This window comes from Aegilops tauschii, chromosome 7, assembly GCF_002575655.3.
Source record: "Aegilops tauschii subsp. strangulata cultivar AL8/78 chromosome 7, Aet v6.0, whole genome shotgun sequence".
NCBI lineage: Eukaryota > Viridiplantae > Streptophyta > Magnoliopsida > Poales > Poaceae > Aegilops > Aegilops tauschii.
The window spans coordinates 590011670-590022888 of record NC_053041.3 but is presented as its reverse complement, the minus strand read 5'-3'; positions in this window follow the sequence as shown (position 1 = coordinate 590022888).

The window sequence follows — 11219 nt, the reverse complement described above, 5'->3', positions numbered from 1 at the left end:
CTAAGATAGGACTAGCCAATGGTCAGCCTGGCTCTGGTACCAAGTCTGCCACGACCGGATTTTCGGGATATTAATTTCCCAGAAAATGGCCTTTGTGCTCACCAGCCCCAGGATTACTGTTAGCTGATGAGGTACCAACTTGATACAAGAATTCCAAGCAAAGTACAAAATATGTAGTACAAGACCATTGTGGCCTAGGAGTACAACACTTGGTTTCTAGTGGGTGATGGCGGAAGCGGTTTGTGGTTCATCTGCGTCTATGGGACTCCATTTCCCACAAGAACAGCTGACCAGGATAACTCCTATCTTCACGAGGCTGCTATCATCATAGCGTAGGTTTCGGGGCTGTCATCGCAATGCTCTCTCCACGCAAGAAATCTGGCCAAGACAATAGCCAGGGACAAGCTAGTTAGTACGTTTGAATGTACTCGCAAACATTAAGAACACGGGTATAATATAACACGGGATAATCATGCTCCGAAACATTCATGATCATAACGTCTGTCACTAATTAAACGAAACTCTGTGATGCACGCATGCAGGAAAAATATGAACATGCAATACGGGAGTAAAAATAGAATGCACTGACCGAGTGTCTGAAATGACTCCTCGAAAGGTTGCAAATAAATTAACAATGCCTCAGTCGGGCGTCTGAGCGACACCACATAAAGGGCTTATAAAGAATAATTTAAATAACAAGCATGCCATAGTCGGGCGTCTGAGCGACACCACATAAAGGGCTTATAAAGAATAATCGAATAACAAGCATGCCGCAGTCGGGCGTTTGAGCGACACCACATAAAGGGCTTATAAAGAATAATTAAATAACAAGCATGCCGCAGTCGGGCGTCTGAGCGACACCACATAAAGGGCTTATAAAGAATAATTAAATAACAAGCATGCCGCAGTCGGGAGTCTGAGCGACACCACGGAGAGGGCTTATATAAGAATAATCATAGTGAATATCCGGGAGGTAGAACCGTCCCAGGGATACTCACGAATTCAAGTAATGTAAATGGTTAGTCCATGATAATAATAAACATAATCCTCATGTCACAGGTCATAATCAAAGTTCTAGTCTAGCCGTTTCTCCATCTGAAGACCGTCACTAGATTCTAGTTTAACCGTTTCTCCATCCGAATAAACTAGATGAAAATTGAGAGAGGTAGGAAAAAGAATCAACTCATTTGGAGTTTTATTTTAAAAGATATAGCCAGTCAAAGTCTGGTCAAAGTTCTGTTTTTAAATAAAACAGAAAAAGAAATGTTTCGGGGGAGAATACGCTTTCGACACATAGGAGACGTACTCCGGGGTTTTACGCGACCACTTAAGCCAGCGTGGGTGGCGCGGGGGTCACTGACAGTGGGTCCAGAGGGCCCACTGGTCAGGTTTGACCAGAGGTGGCGTGGAGAGTGGGCGAGGTTAGTGCGCGTCTTTGCAGGCGAGCAAGGGCCAGGGGCGGAACGCGGCGAGTGCGGCAGTGCGACGCGGCTGCTCGGTGCGCGCGCGTGCAAAACGTGCGCTCTGGGCGCGCCCAGAGCACGCACGGGACGCGCTCGACGAAATGCCAGGGCAGCCTAGAGTGCGAGAGTGAGGCTGGCAATAAACAGGACTAGGATAGAGACAGTTAGGAGCTTAGTGGACAAGGTTGCTGGGTCATTGGAGCAAGATCATAGTGCAAACTAGGAAACATGCCCAAAACTGATGTGCACACCAAGTGTTCGACAGAATGCCAAGTGCATTTAGGCAACTCTTGGAGTGGCCAAAATTTCCAGATCAGGGTCTCCCTGGATGTAGGTGATGTTGGCAAGGTCATTTGGGCAAAACCCGAAACTTGCTAGTGCAAGTTTTGCAAAACTACAGTTTTGGGCAGAAAGAAAAAGGTCTCAATGCATACACTTAAAACCCTCAAATGAGTCCATTCTCCTGGACTTAAGGGTTTGGTAGGGAGGGCTACAAGAAGGAAAAAGCTCAGGGTCATTAGAGCAAAATAAAATAGGGTTGCAGTACAAATCACCAAACTGGACCAGAATGAAAAAGAGGTTGATTCACTCAAATTCTTCAAAGATCATCACTGGGTTTTTGCTTGAAGTTGAATTGTATGCACTACTGACATCTCCAAACACTTTGAAGAATTTTTAAAGAAATATTTAAATAGGTTGTAGTGCAAAGATGCCTACTGGGCCAGATTTGAAAAGTTGATGAAGAGCTCAAAATCTCCAATAACCAAAAGATATCTTTGCATAAAAGTGATGTGGAAGCATCACATGACATCCCCAAATTTTGGTGGAAATTTTAAAGGCATTTGCCAAATGGTTGCAGTGCAATACAGGCTCCAAATTTATGAAAAAATCATTTTAAAGGAATAAAGTTCAGAAAAAACAAATCTTGCAATTAAATCTACTGATAAAGAATTTTTTTATAGAGAGAGTATTCAAGTCCAATAATCCTTTTGGAAAGTCTCCACTTGAGGTAAAAATCCACAATATCAAAAGGGTAAATCTAGACAAATGGAAAAGTTTTATTTCCTGGAAAAAATTTAATTAATAAAACAAGGTTAGAATTTTGGGGTGTCACAGGTACCTGGTTCCACAGGTAGCTTGAATGCAGCACGCTTTGACAGGTAATCGGCGATGTCGTTCTCCGCTCGGGGAACGTGCTCCGATTGGATACCGTCAAAGCGTTCCTCCAGCTTTCTCACCTCATCTACGTAGGCCTCCATCAACGGGCTCTGGTAATCCTTGTTGACCTGTCTGACAACAAGCTGCGAGTCACCCCTGACGATGAGCTTCTTAACCCCGAGGTCTGCCGCGATCCTGAGACCGGAAAGCAGCCCCTCGTACGCAGCAGTGTTGTTGGTGGACATCTCCCTGGGAAAGTGCATCTGGATCACATACTTGAGGTGCTCTCTGGTGGGTGCGACGAGCAGCACTCCAGCACCGGCACCTTGCAGCGAGAAAACTCCGTCAAAGTACATAATCCAGTCGCGAACTGTTTCCTTGCCGGGGAGGGTAGTCTCCTGGACCTCTTCATCAGGCGTCGAGGTCCATTCTGCAATGAACTCCGCCAAGACCCTGCTTCGGGTCGTCGAGGTACTTTCAAATTTCAAACCGAAGCTTGACAACTCCAAGGCCCACTCCACAATCCTTCTGGTCGGGTCTGGGTTGTGCAGTATCCGTTGCAACGGGAGGCGGGTGACGACAGTGATCTCGTGGGCTTGGAAGTAATGACGCAGCTTCCTCGAGGCCATAAGGAGGCCGAAGAGCAATTTTTGCACACCAGAGTACCTTCATCTAGCCCCCTGTAAGAGAGAGTTGACAAAGTAAACCGGGTGCTGCATCATCTTCTTCTGCACCACTCCACCTGACGGCACGGGCCCCGTCCCAATGTCGTCGGACTCTGCCGGGGGCCTTGCCTTTCCGGCCCTGGGCCCTGCCGGGGGAGTCTCTGACTTGCCGCCCATCGGTCCTGCCGCCGCCACTACCTCTTCTTCAACTTCCCTCTGCGCCACTAGCGCAGCACTGACCACTTGATTCATCGCCGCCAGATACAGCAGCAACGGCTCTTGTGGTTTAGGCGCAACTAGTATCGGTGTAGAGGAAAGGTATCTCTTCAGGTCTTGCAATGCCGCCTCGGCCTCTGGGGTCCATTCCATAGGGCCCGCCTTCTTCAAGATTTTGAAAAAGGGAAGGGCCCGCTCGGCAGACTTGGAGATGAATCGGCTCATGGCGGCAACGCAGCCAGTTAGCCGATGCACATCCTTGATCCGCTTGGGCGCCTCAATCTGTTCGATAGCATTGATCTTGTCTGGGTTTGCCTCGATCCCACGCTACGATGCAAAGAACCCGAGAAGTTTGCCGGATGGAACGCCGAAGACACACTTCTCAGGGTTCAGCTTGAGGTTGATCTTGCGCAGGTTGGCAAACGTCTCTTCTAAATCTTGTATAAGAGTTGTCCTGTCCTTGGTTTTGACCACTATGTCATCCATATAAGCTTCCATATTTCTATCTAGCTGGGGTTCAAAACCAATTTGGACTGCTCTTGCAAATGTTGAACCAACACTCTTCAACCCGAAGGGCATCCGTAAAAAGCAGTACGTACCACATGGGGTGATGAATGTCGTCTTCTCTTCGTCTTCTCTCATCATGAAGATCTGGTGGTAGCCCGAGTAGGCATCGAGGAATGATAACAGATCACACCTGGCCGTGGAGTCAACAATCTGGTCGATGCGTGGCAATGGAAGAGGTCCTTAGGACAAGCCTTATTGATATCTGTGTAATCAATACACAGCCTCCACTTCCTATTTGCCTTGCGCACCACCACCATAATCTCACACGCCCACTGTTTGAGCTGGCGGTGAGAAGTATGTAGCGAGGCGCCACCGTCGATGCACATGGCCTCTGTAGCCTTCTGGAACTCTTGCTCGCCGGACTCGTCGTCCTCGTCATGACCATCATCTTATTGCTTCTTGTCGTGGCCCGAGCGGGCCACTCTTGTTGGTTGTCCTTGCCGCGGCGGCCTCCTTGGCCGCCACACTTCTTGCCGGATCCCTCGGCACCATCCTGGTCCTTCTCCTTGTCCCACCTCTCGTACTCAGCTTTTTGCTTCTCAGCAAGCAGCTCGACTTGTCGGCAGTTCTGGAGGTCGTGGCCCTTGGTGCGGTGGATCTTGCAGTATTGCTTGCCGGAGCTTCCTGGCTTGTTGGCAGCCGCCAAGGCCCGGCAGGCGGCGCACCCGGCAATCTCCATGCCGGGGTCGTCTGCCTTGGCCTTCTTGGCGGCGCCGGTTGTCGGTGTCAAAACCGGCGGATCTCGGGTAGGGGGTCCCGAACTGTGCGTCTAAGGCGGATGGTAACAGGAGGCGGGGGACACAATGTTTACCCAGGTTCGGGCCCTCTCGATGGAGGTAATACCCTACTTCCTGCTTGATTGATCTTGATGATATGAGTATTACAAGAGTTGATCTACCACGAGATCGTAGAGGCTAAACCCTAGAAGCTAGCCTATGATTCTGATTGTTGTTGTCCTACGGACTAAACCCTCCGGTTTATATAGACACCAGAGGGGGCTAGGGTTACACAGAGTCGGTTACAAGGGAGGAGATCTACAGATACGAATTGCCAAGCTTGCCTTCCACGCCAAGGAGAGTCCCACCCGGACATGGGACGAAGTCTTCAATCTTGTATCTTCATAGTCCAACAGTCCGGCCAAAGTATATAGTCCGGCTGTCCGAGGACCCCCTAGTCCAGGACTCCCTCAGTAGCCCCTGAACCAGGCTTCAATGACGATGAGTCCGCTGCGCATATTGTCTTCGGCATTTCAAGGCGGGTTCCTCCTCCGAATACTCCATAGAAGCATTTGAACACAAGGATAGTGTCCGGCTCGGCAAAACAAAATTCCACATACCACCGTAGAGAGTATAATATTCCACAAGTCTAATCTGCTGACAAGTTTCATAGCGTGACATCACGCCACGGCCCGGTCATTATTCGAACCGTTTTCCCAACCAGCTACTGCACATATTGCAAGGCGGTTTTCTTGGCACGTCTTGTCGAAGCAGAGATCGTGTCCCATTATTACGGGATTCTCATCAATACGGGTGTGGGTAACCCAACCGTGCCATCAATCACGGCGCTTGGAGAATAAGCGAGTTTACCAGGCAAGTGGGGAGGCGCAGAATCCCTGCTGCCTTTATAAGGGGATAAGGACTCCCTTTCGCACCCACGCTTTCTTCTTCCTGATCCATTCCCCTTCGCTCGAGCTCCAGCGCCCAAGCGTTCATCTTCTCTGCCCACAAAGGCCTTCCGAAAATGTCCAGATCCGGAGCAGGAGGTAAGTGGATGGCCTATACCGTCCGGGAGAAGGATATCAAAAAGCTTCGGGAGGCCGGGTATCTGGCCAAGAAAATCAGCCACCGTCTTCCGACGGCGGGACAGATCGTCCCTACTACGGAACCCCACGAGAGGGTTGTATTCCTCCCTCACTTTGTCCGCGGGCTAGGGTTTCCCCTCCACCCGTTCGTTCGCGGCATCATGTATTATTACGGGATCGATCTTCACGATCTGTCCCCCAATTCCTTCCTCAACATCTCGACATTCATCGTCGTGTGCGAGGCTTTTCTCCGCATCTCGCCACATTTCGGCTTATGGCTGAAGATTTTTAATGTGAAGCCCAAGGTAGTGGGCGGTGAGCACGCCGAGTGCGGGGGTGCTATGGTGAGCAAGATGCCCAACGTCACATGGCCAACAGGCACCTTTAATGATTCCGTCAAGGAGTGGCAACAGCAGTGGTTTTACATCACCGAGCCGCGCGGCACGGAATGGGCCGCTACTCCCCAGCTTTGATCCGGAGCCCCTCTGTGGCTTACATCCTGGGTCAAGAAGGGCCTGAACTGGTCTTCGTCCGACGAACTGCCGGTGCTCCAGACGCGCGTTAAAGATATGGAAGTCAAGAACATCGAGCTTGTCAATGTAGTCCAGGTGATGTTAGTTCGCCGGATCCTGCCTTGTCAACACCTGACTTGCAATCTATGGGAATTCGATCTGGCCAAGCACCAAACCCTGCGAGAGCTTTTTGGCTCCTCGCATAAAGACATCTGGAAGGTGCTTTTCAAGTCCGGCAAATCATGGCCGGACTCAGCCGAGGACCGCGGGTACCAACTGTCCCGCCCTGCAAGCTCGGTAAGTCATGATACTTTTTATCCGCATAACCCAAAGGAAACGCTTAACGTGTTTTCCACAACTCTCCTAGGGCTGGACGAAGAAGGTGGAGCGGATACATTGTCCGGCCCCGCTGCCCGAAGAACCGGCCGCCCACTTCTGACGAAGATGCTGGTCCCGGCGCCTTACAAGGTGCCGAAGAAGACGGCCGAGAAGGAGGCCAAAAAGACCCGGGGCGGCCTTCGTCGCCGCGGCACTTCGGACACAATATCTGAAGGCTCCAATGCCAGTTCCGCCTCCGAAGAGGACGACGAGGAGGAGGAAGATGAATCCCCCGCGGGGGGAAGAAAGAAGAGGACGGCCTCCGCACACTTGGAGGCCGATTCGCCTAAAAGGGGAAAAGCTCCTCTTCCAGAGGAGTCCACTGCCGCCGCCGACAGTGGCCCGACGTGGGATCCCAGGCCCAGCCCCTGGTGAACTCGTGAGTATATAAAGTCCGAGTACGTTTATGCGTCCAAACTCATCATGGCATAATATTTTAACCTGAGCCATATTTTTTGTAGTCCGGCGAGGTCCCGTACCAAACAATCCTCATCAGAGGATTCGCTGAGCTCGGATGCTATGGAGAGCGGGACGCCCCCGAAGGCCCCTTCCCCCAAACAGGTGAATAACACCGAGGCTTCGTCCCAGAAGGACCCCGGCCAAGGAGGAGAGGAAAGGACCGTGAAGGCGATGCCTAAGGGTCAAACTTCAGGGGCCGGACACATGGGGGAGAAGATTCCCATGGGAGCTGACGGCGGGGGCCATCTTGAATTCGGCTCCTAGCCGGATGCAATTCCAGAGACCAATACGGCTCCAGAATCAAGAAGGCAGCCTCCCTCAGCTGGGGGGGGGGGGGGGCGTGCCAGTTCCACCGGCAACCTCTGTCCAACCAGAGGTGTCGGATGCTTTGTTGGTGGCGCTGAAGAGCGCCTCCATCGTCGATGAACACCGTGCCCTTATGGGTGCGGTGATTGAGAAGATTCAGTCTGCTGAGAGTGGACTGAATGAAGCCTGTATCAGCCTTATAAAAGGTTTTGAGGTATGTTTTATGAGGTTTCGAAGAGTGTCATGGTATGTATAGTAGCCCCTGATACACTGTTCGGTGAAAGAAAGAACCGGACAGAGGATCAAATTTATGTTCGCAGGAAGACTCATTGGATGACATCTATCTCTCTTCTTTTATAAGCAGGCGTCTGTAGCGACTGCTGCCTGTCATACTGTGGAGATCTCCGGGTTGAATCGAAGTCTGGAGCGGGCCAAAGAAGAACTTGGCCAGTTGAAAATGCAGTTGGGAGATAAACAAGGTATGCGCAGGTCTTGTTCGCGTATATTGCGAATGAATTTTCAGTATGATAAAATATGTTTCATGATTTGCGCTAGGGATGATGACTGAAGTTGAGGCTCTTAAGAAGGCTGTGGCCGAGGCCGAGAAAAAGGCAGCCGTAGAGTAGGGTCTTCGTGAGAAGCACGAGGCCAGGGTTGTTGAAGCTGAGCAGGAGCTTCAAGAGGCCGTGAAGAAGTGCGACACTTTGGAGCAGAGTTTAATGGAGAAAGAATCCGAACTCACCAAGGCTCATCAGGCCACGAGCGATGCCCGGGGGGAAACCCAAAGCGCCCTGCAGGGGATCCAAGAGGCGAGGAAGATCGCGGCGGGTAAGGCTTTTTTCCATGTAAAGCAAGTATTTGAGGAGAGAATGGTGTTTCTAATTTTGAATTTGGATTTCTCAGGGGTATTTGCCGAGCTGCCCCACAGCATATCGGATGCCGCCCAATTCTACCGAGCCGAAGAAAGGAACACTGCGAATAAGCTCTTCTGGTCGCAGTATTTGGCACCAAATTATCTGGTGCTTTTTGTCGATCAATTGAAACAGCTGATCGAACTGCATAACGCGGCGGAACTAGCCATGAAGGATTTGCTTATCCAGCTATGGCCCGTCGAGCCGATTCCAAGCAGCTACTTCGGGCTCGTGAAGCGGCTCGTGAGTGCCTGCCCTCGACTTGATGTCATCAAGCGGTCGGTCTGTATAGAGGGTGCGCGAATGGCCTTCGCCCGCGCAGAGGTGCACTGGGGGAAGATGGATGCTGAAAAGCTAATGACCGAAGGACCGCCAGAGGGGAAGGAGCACCGCAAGCCCGAATTATATTATGAGAGTGTCCTGAAAGGATCCTACCTTGCAGCGGATCTATGCACCAAGGACATTATATTTCCATGAATGTAAATCATGTTGTCCTTTGTAATGTTTGAACAAGGCCATTTATATTATTTATTGCCTGTTATATAAAAGTTTATCCTCCTACGCGGCCGTTTTATATATTTATCCTGAGAGTTGGCCAGTCGTCGGCTTCTGCCCTCACGTAAGAAGTACGGGGGTGTTCGGGATAAACCTGATCACTCTTTATCCCAGTTTTGGGTCCTTCGAAGGAGTTGTTTAGCACAACGAATAAGGCAATCGGACTATAGGGCTTTATCACTCTCACTTAGCCATAGGAGCTTTAGGAAGGTAGGCGCAGCCCCTGGTGTTCGGAAGACCGCACGAGGGGCTCTATAAGCACCTGATCGGAGGAAGAACCGATCCATCGCACGCTGCATTGGTTATGGCATTATGCGGGAGAAATCCTTAAAGATTTTACAACCTCTCGAACAGCTGACCAGCTCTCGCCATATCATGATAGTCAGTTTTCGGCTTTCTCTACTGAGGTGCTCATCCGGAAGAACCGGGACACAATCGCAGTAGTTCTCCCAGTGCTACCTTAGCCGATATAGCGGAACATAAGGTACCAAAACATGGGAGCCGGGCAAACCCAACTATTGACCCAAGACATGATTCGGAGCTGATGCATATAATGCTATAAGTTCGGGGTGCCGAACTTCCGTGAAGGTGTTCGGACTTTATTGCCGTATTATGGGTAAAACGAAGCCCCTGGCATGTTTAAAGGCATATCGCGGTGTACGGATGCCACTTGACGAAAGAATTTTAATAAGAAATAACAGCAGATAAGCGTCATATGAATCCACATGTTGTATTTGAATAGTACATCGATGCGTATGAGTACAGATAATGTGATAAAAAGGAAATATGACTATGGAACCTGCTGAGACCAGGGGGAAGAAGCTGTGTGCGGATTCGGAGTATAGTCGGATGGTCATCGTGGGGAATATCTAAGGATTCCCTTGCGCGTTCGAGCTGCCTCCATATCGCCCGTCCTGGTCGGTGCAAATGTGAACCTGCAAAGGAAATGTAAGAAATGTTTGTGTGCCGGAGAGCGGTTGAGCCGCTGAGTGCGGCCTGTCCTGGCCTTCGCCGGAGTGTTTAATTGATCTCTGGACGAGCCGGGCTATCCCGCCGCGAAGTAGTTCGGAGTCCTTTGACGGTGTCCGGGAGCCTGGCCGTCGACTCGAGGTTCGGCTGCAAGGTGCTGCTCGTTGATTCTGCTGTTAAGGCAGTGGTTTACTCGTTGGTGCCGAAGGAAAGTTCGGCCGTGCCATTAACCGTGATGATGCCGCGTGGACCGGGCATCTTGAGCTTACGGTAGGCATAATGTGGCACCGCGTTGAATCGAGCGAACGCAGTTTGTCCGTGCAGGGCCTCATAATCACTGCGGAAAGGGACGATTTCAAAGATTAACTCTTCGGTACGGTAATTGTCTGGTGACCCGAAGACTACTTCAAGGGCGATGGAGCCTGTACAGCTGGCTTCCACACCTGGTATAATGCCGCTGAAAGTGGTTTTAGTGGGTGTAATCACCGAATGATCGATGCCCATCTTGCGCACTGTGTCCTAGTAAAGAAGATTTAGACTGCTGCCTGCGTTTATAAGGACTCGTGTGAGGTGGAACCCGTCAATTATTGGGTCGATGACTAGTGCGGCTGGATTGCCCTGATTGGCGTTAGCCGGACGATCCGTGCGGTTGAAGGTTACCAGCCCTAGTTTATATTGTGGGACGACCAGTTCCGTTAAGTCGGCATCCCTAAGGGTGCGCATCCAGTCCGGATTGGGAATGTGGGTGTTGTTTACCACGTTCACCATTTGGATTTGCGGGGGAAATTTCTTTTGCCCTCCTGTGCTTGGTGGTCTGGGCTCTTCGTCGCCATCATCGCTTTGAGACCCCCCCATCTCTGTTTTTGGCGCCTGCCCTGCCGGCTTGTTTGAAGACCCAGCATTCTCTGTTGGTATGGGTGGCTGGCGTTCCTGGGGTGCCATGAGTTTGGCATTGGCGGTCGAGTATGCGGTCCAGACTGGATGGACCCAGATTGTTATTTTTGAGTGGCCCCTTCCGCTGACCGGACTTAGAGCCACTAAATCCGGCATTAACTTCCGTGTCTTCGGCGTTTTCACCATATTTGCGGCGCTTGTGTTTGTTGCGTCGGGGTTTGCCGTTGCTATCTCTGGCCTCTGATGTGCCAGGTTTGCTTGCTGTGTTGTCGCTACGGGCCAACCAGCTATCTTCGCCCGCGCAAAAGCGGGTCATAAGTGTCGTGAGGGCTGCCATGGATTTGGGCTTCTCTTGGCCGAGATGT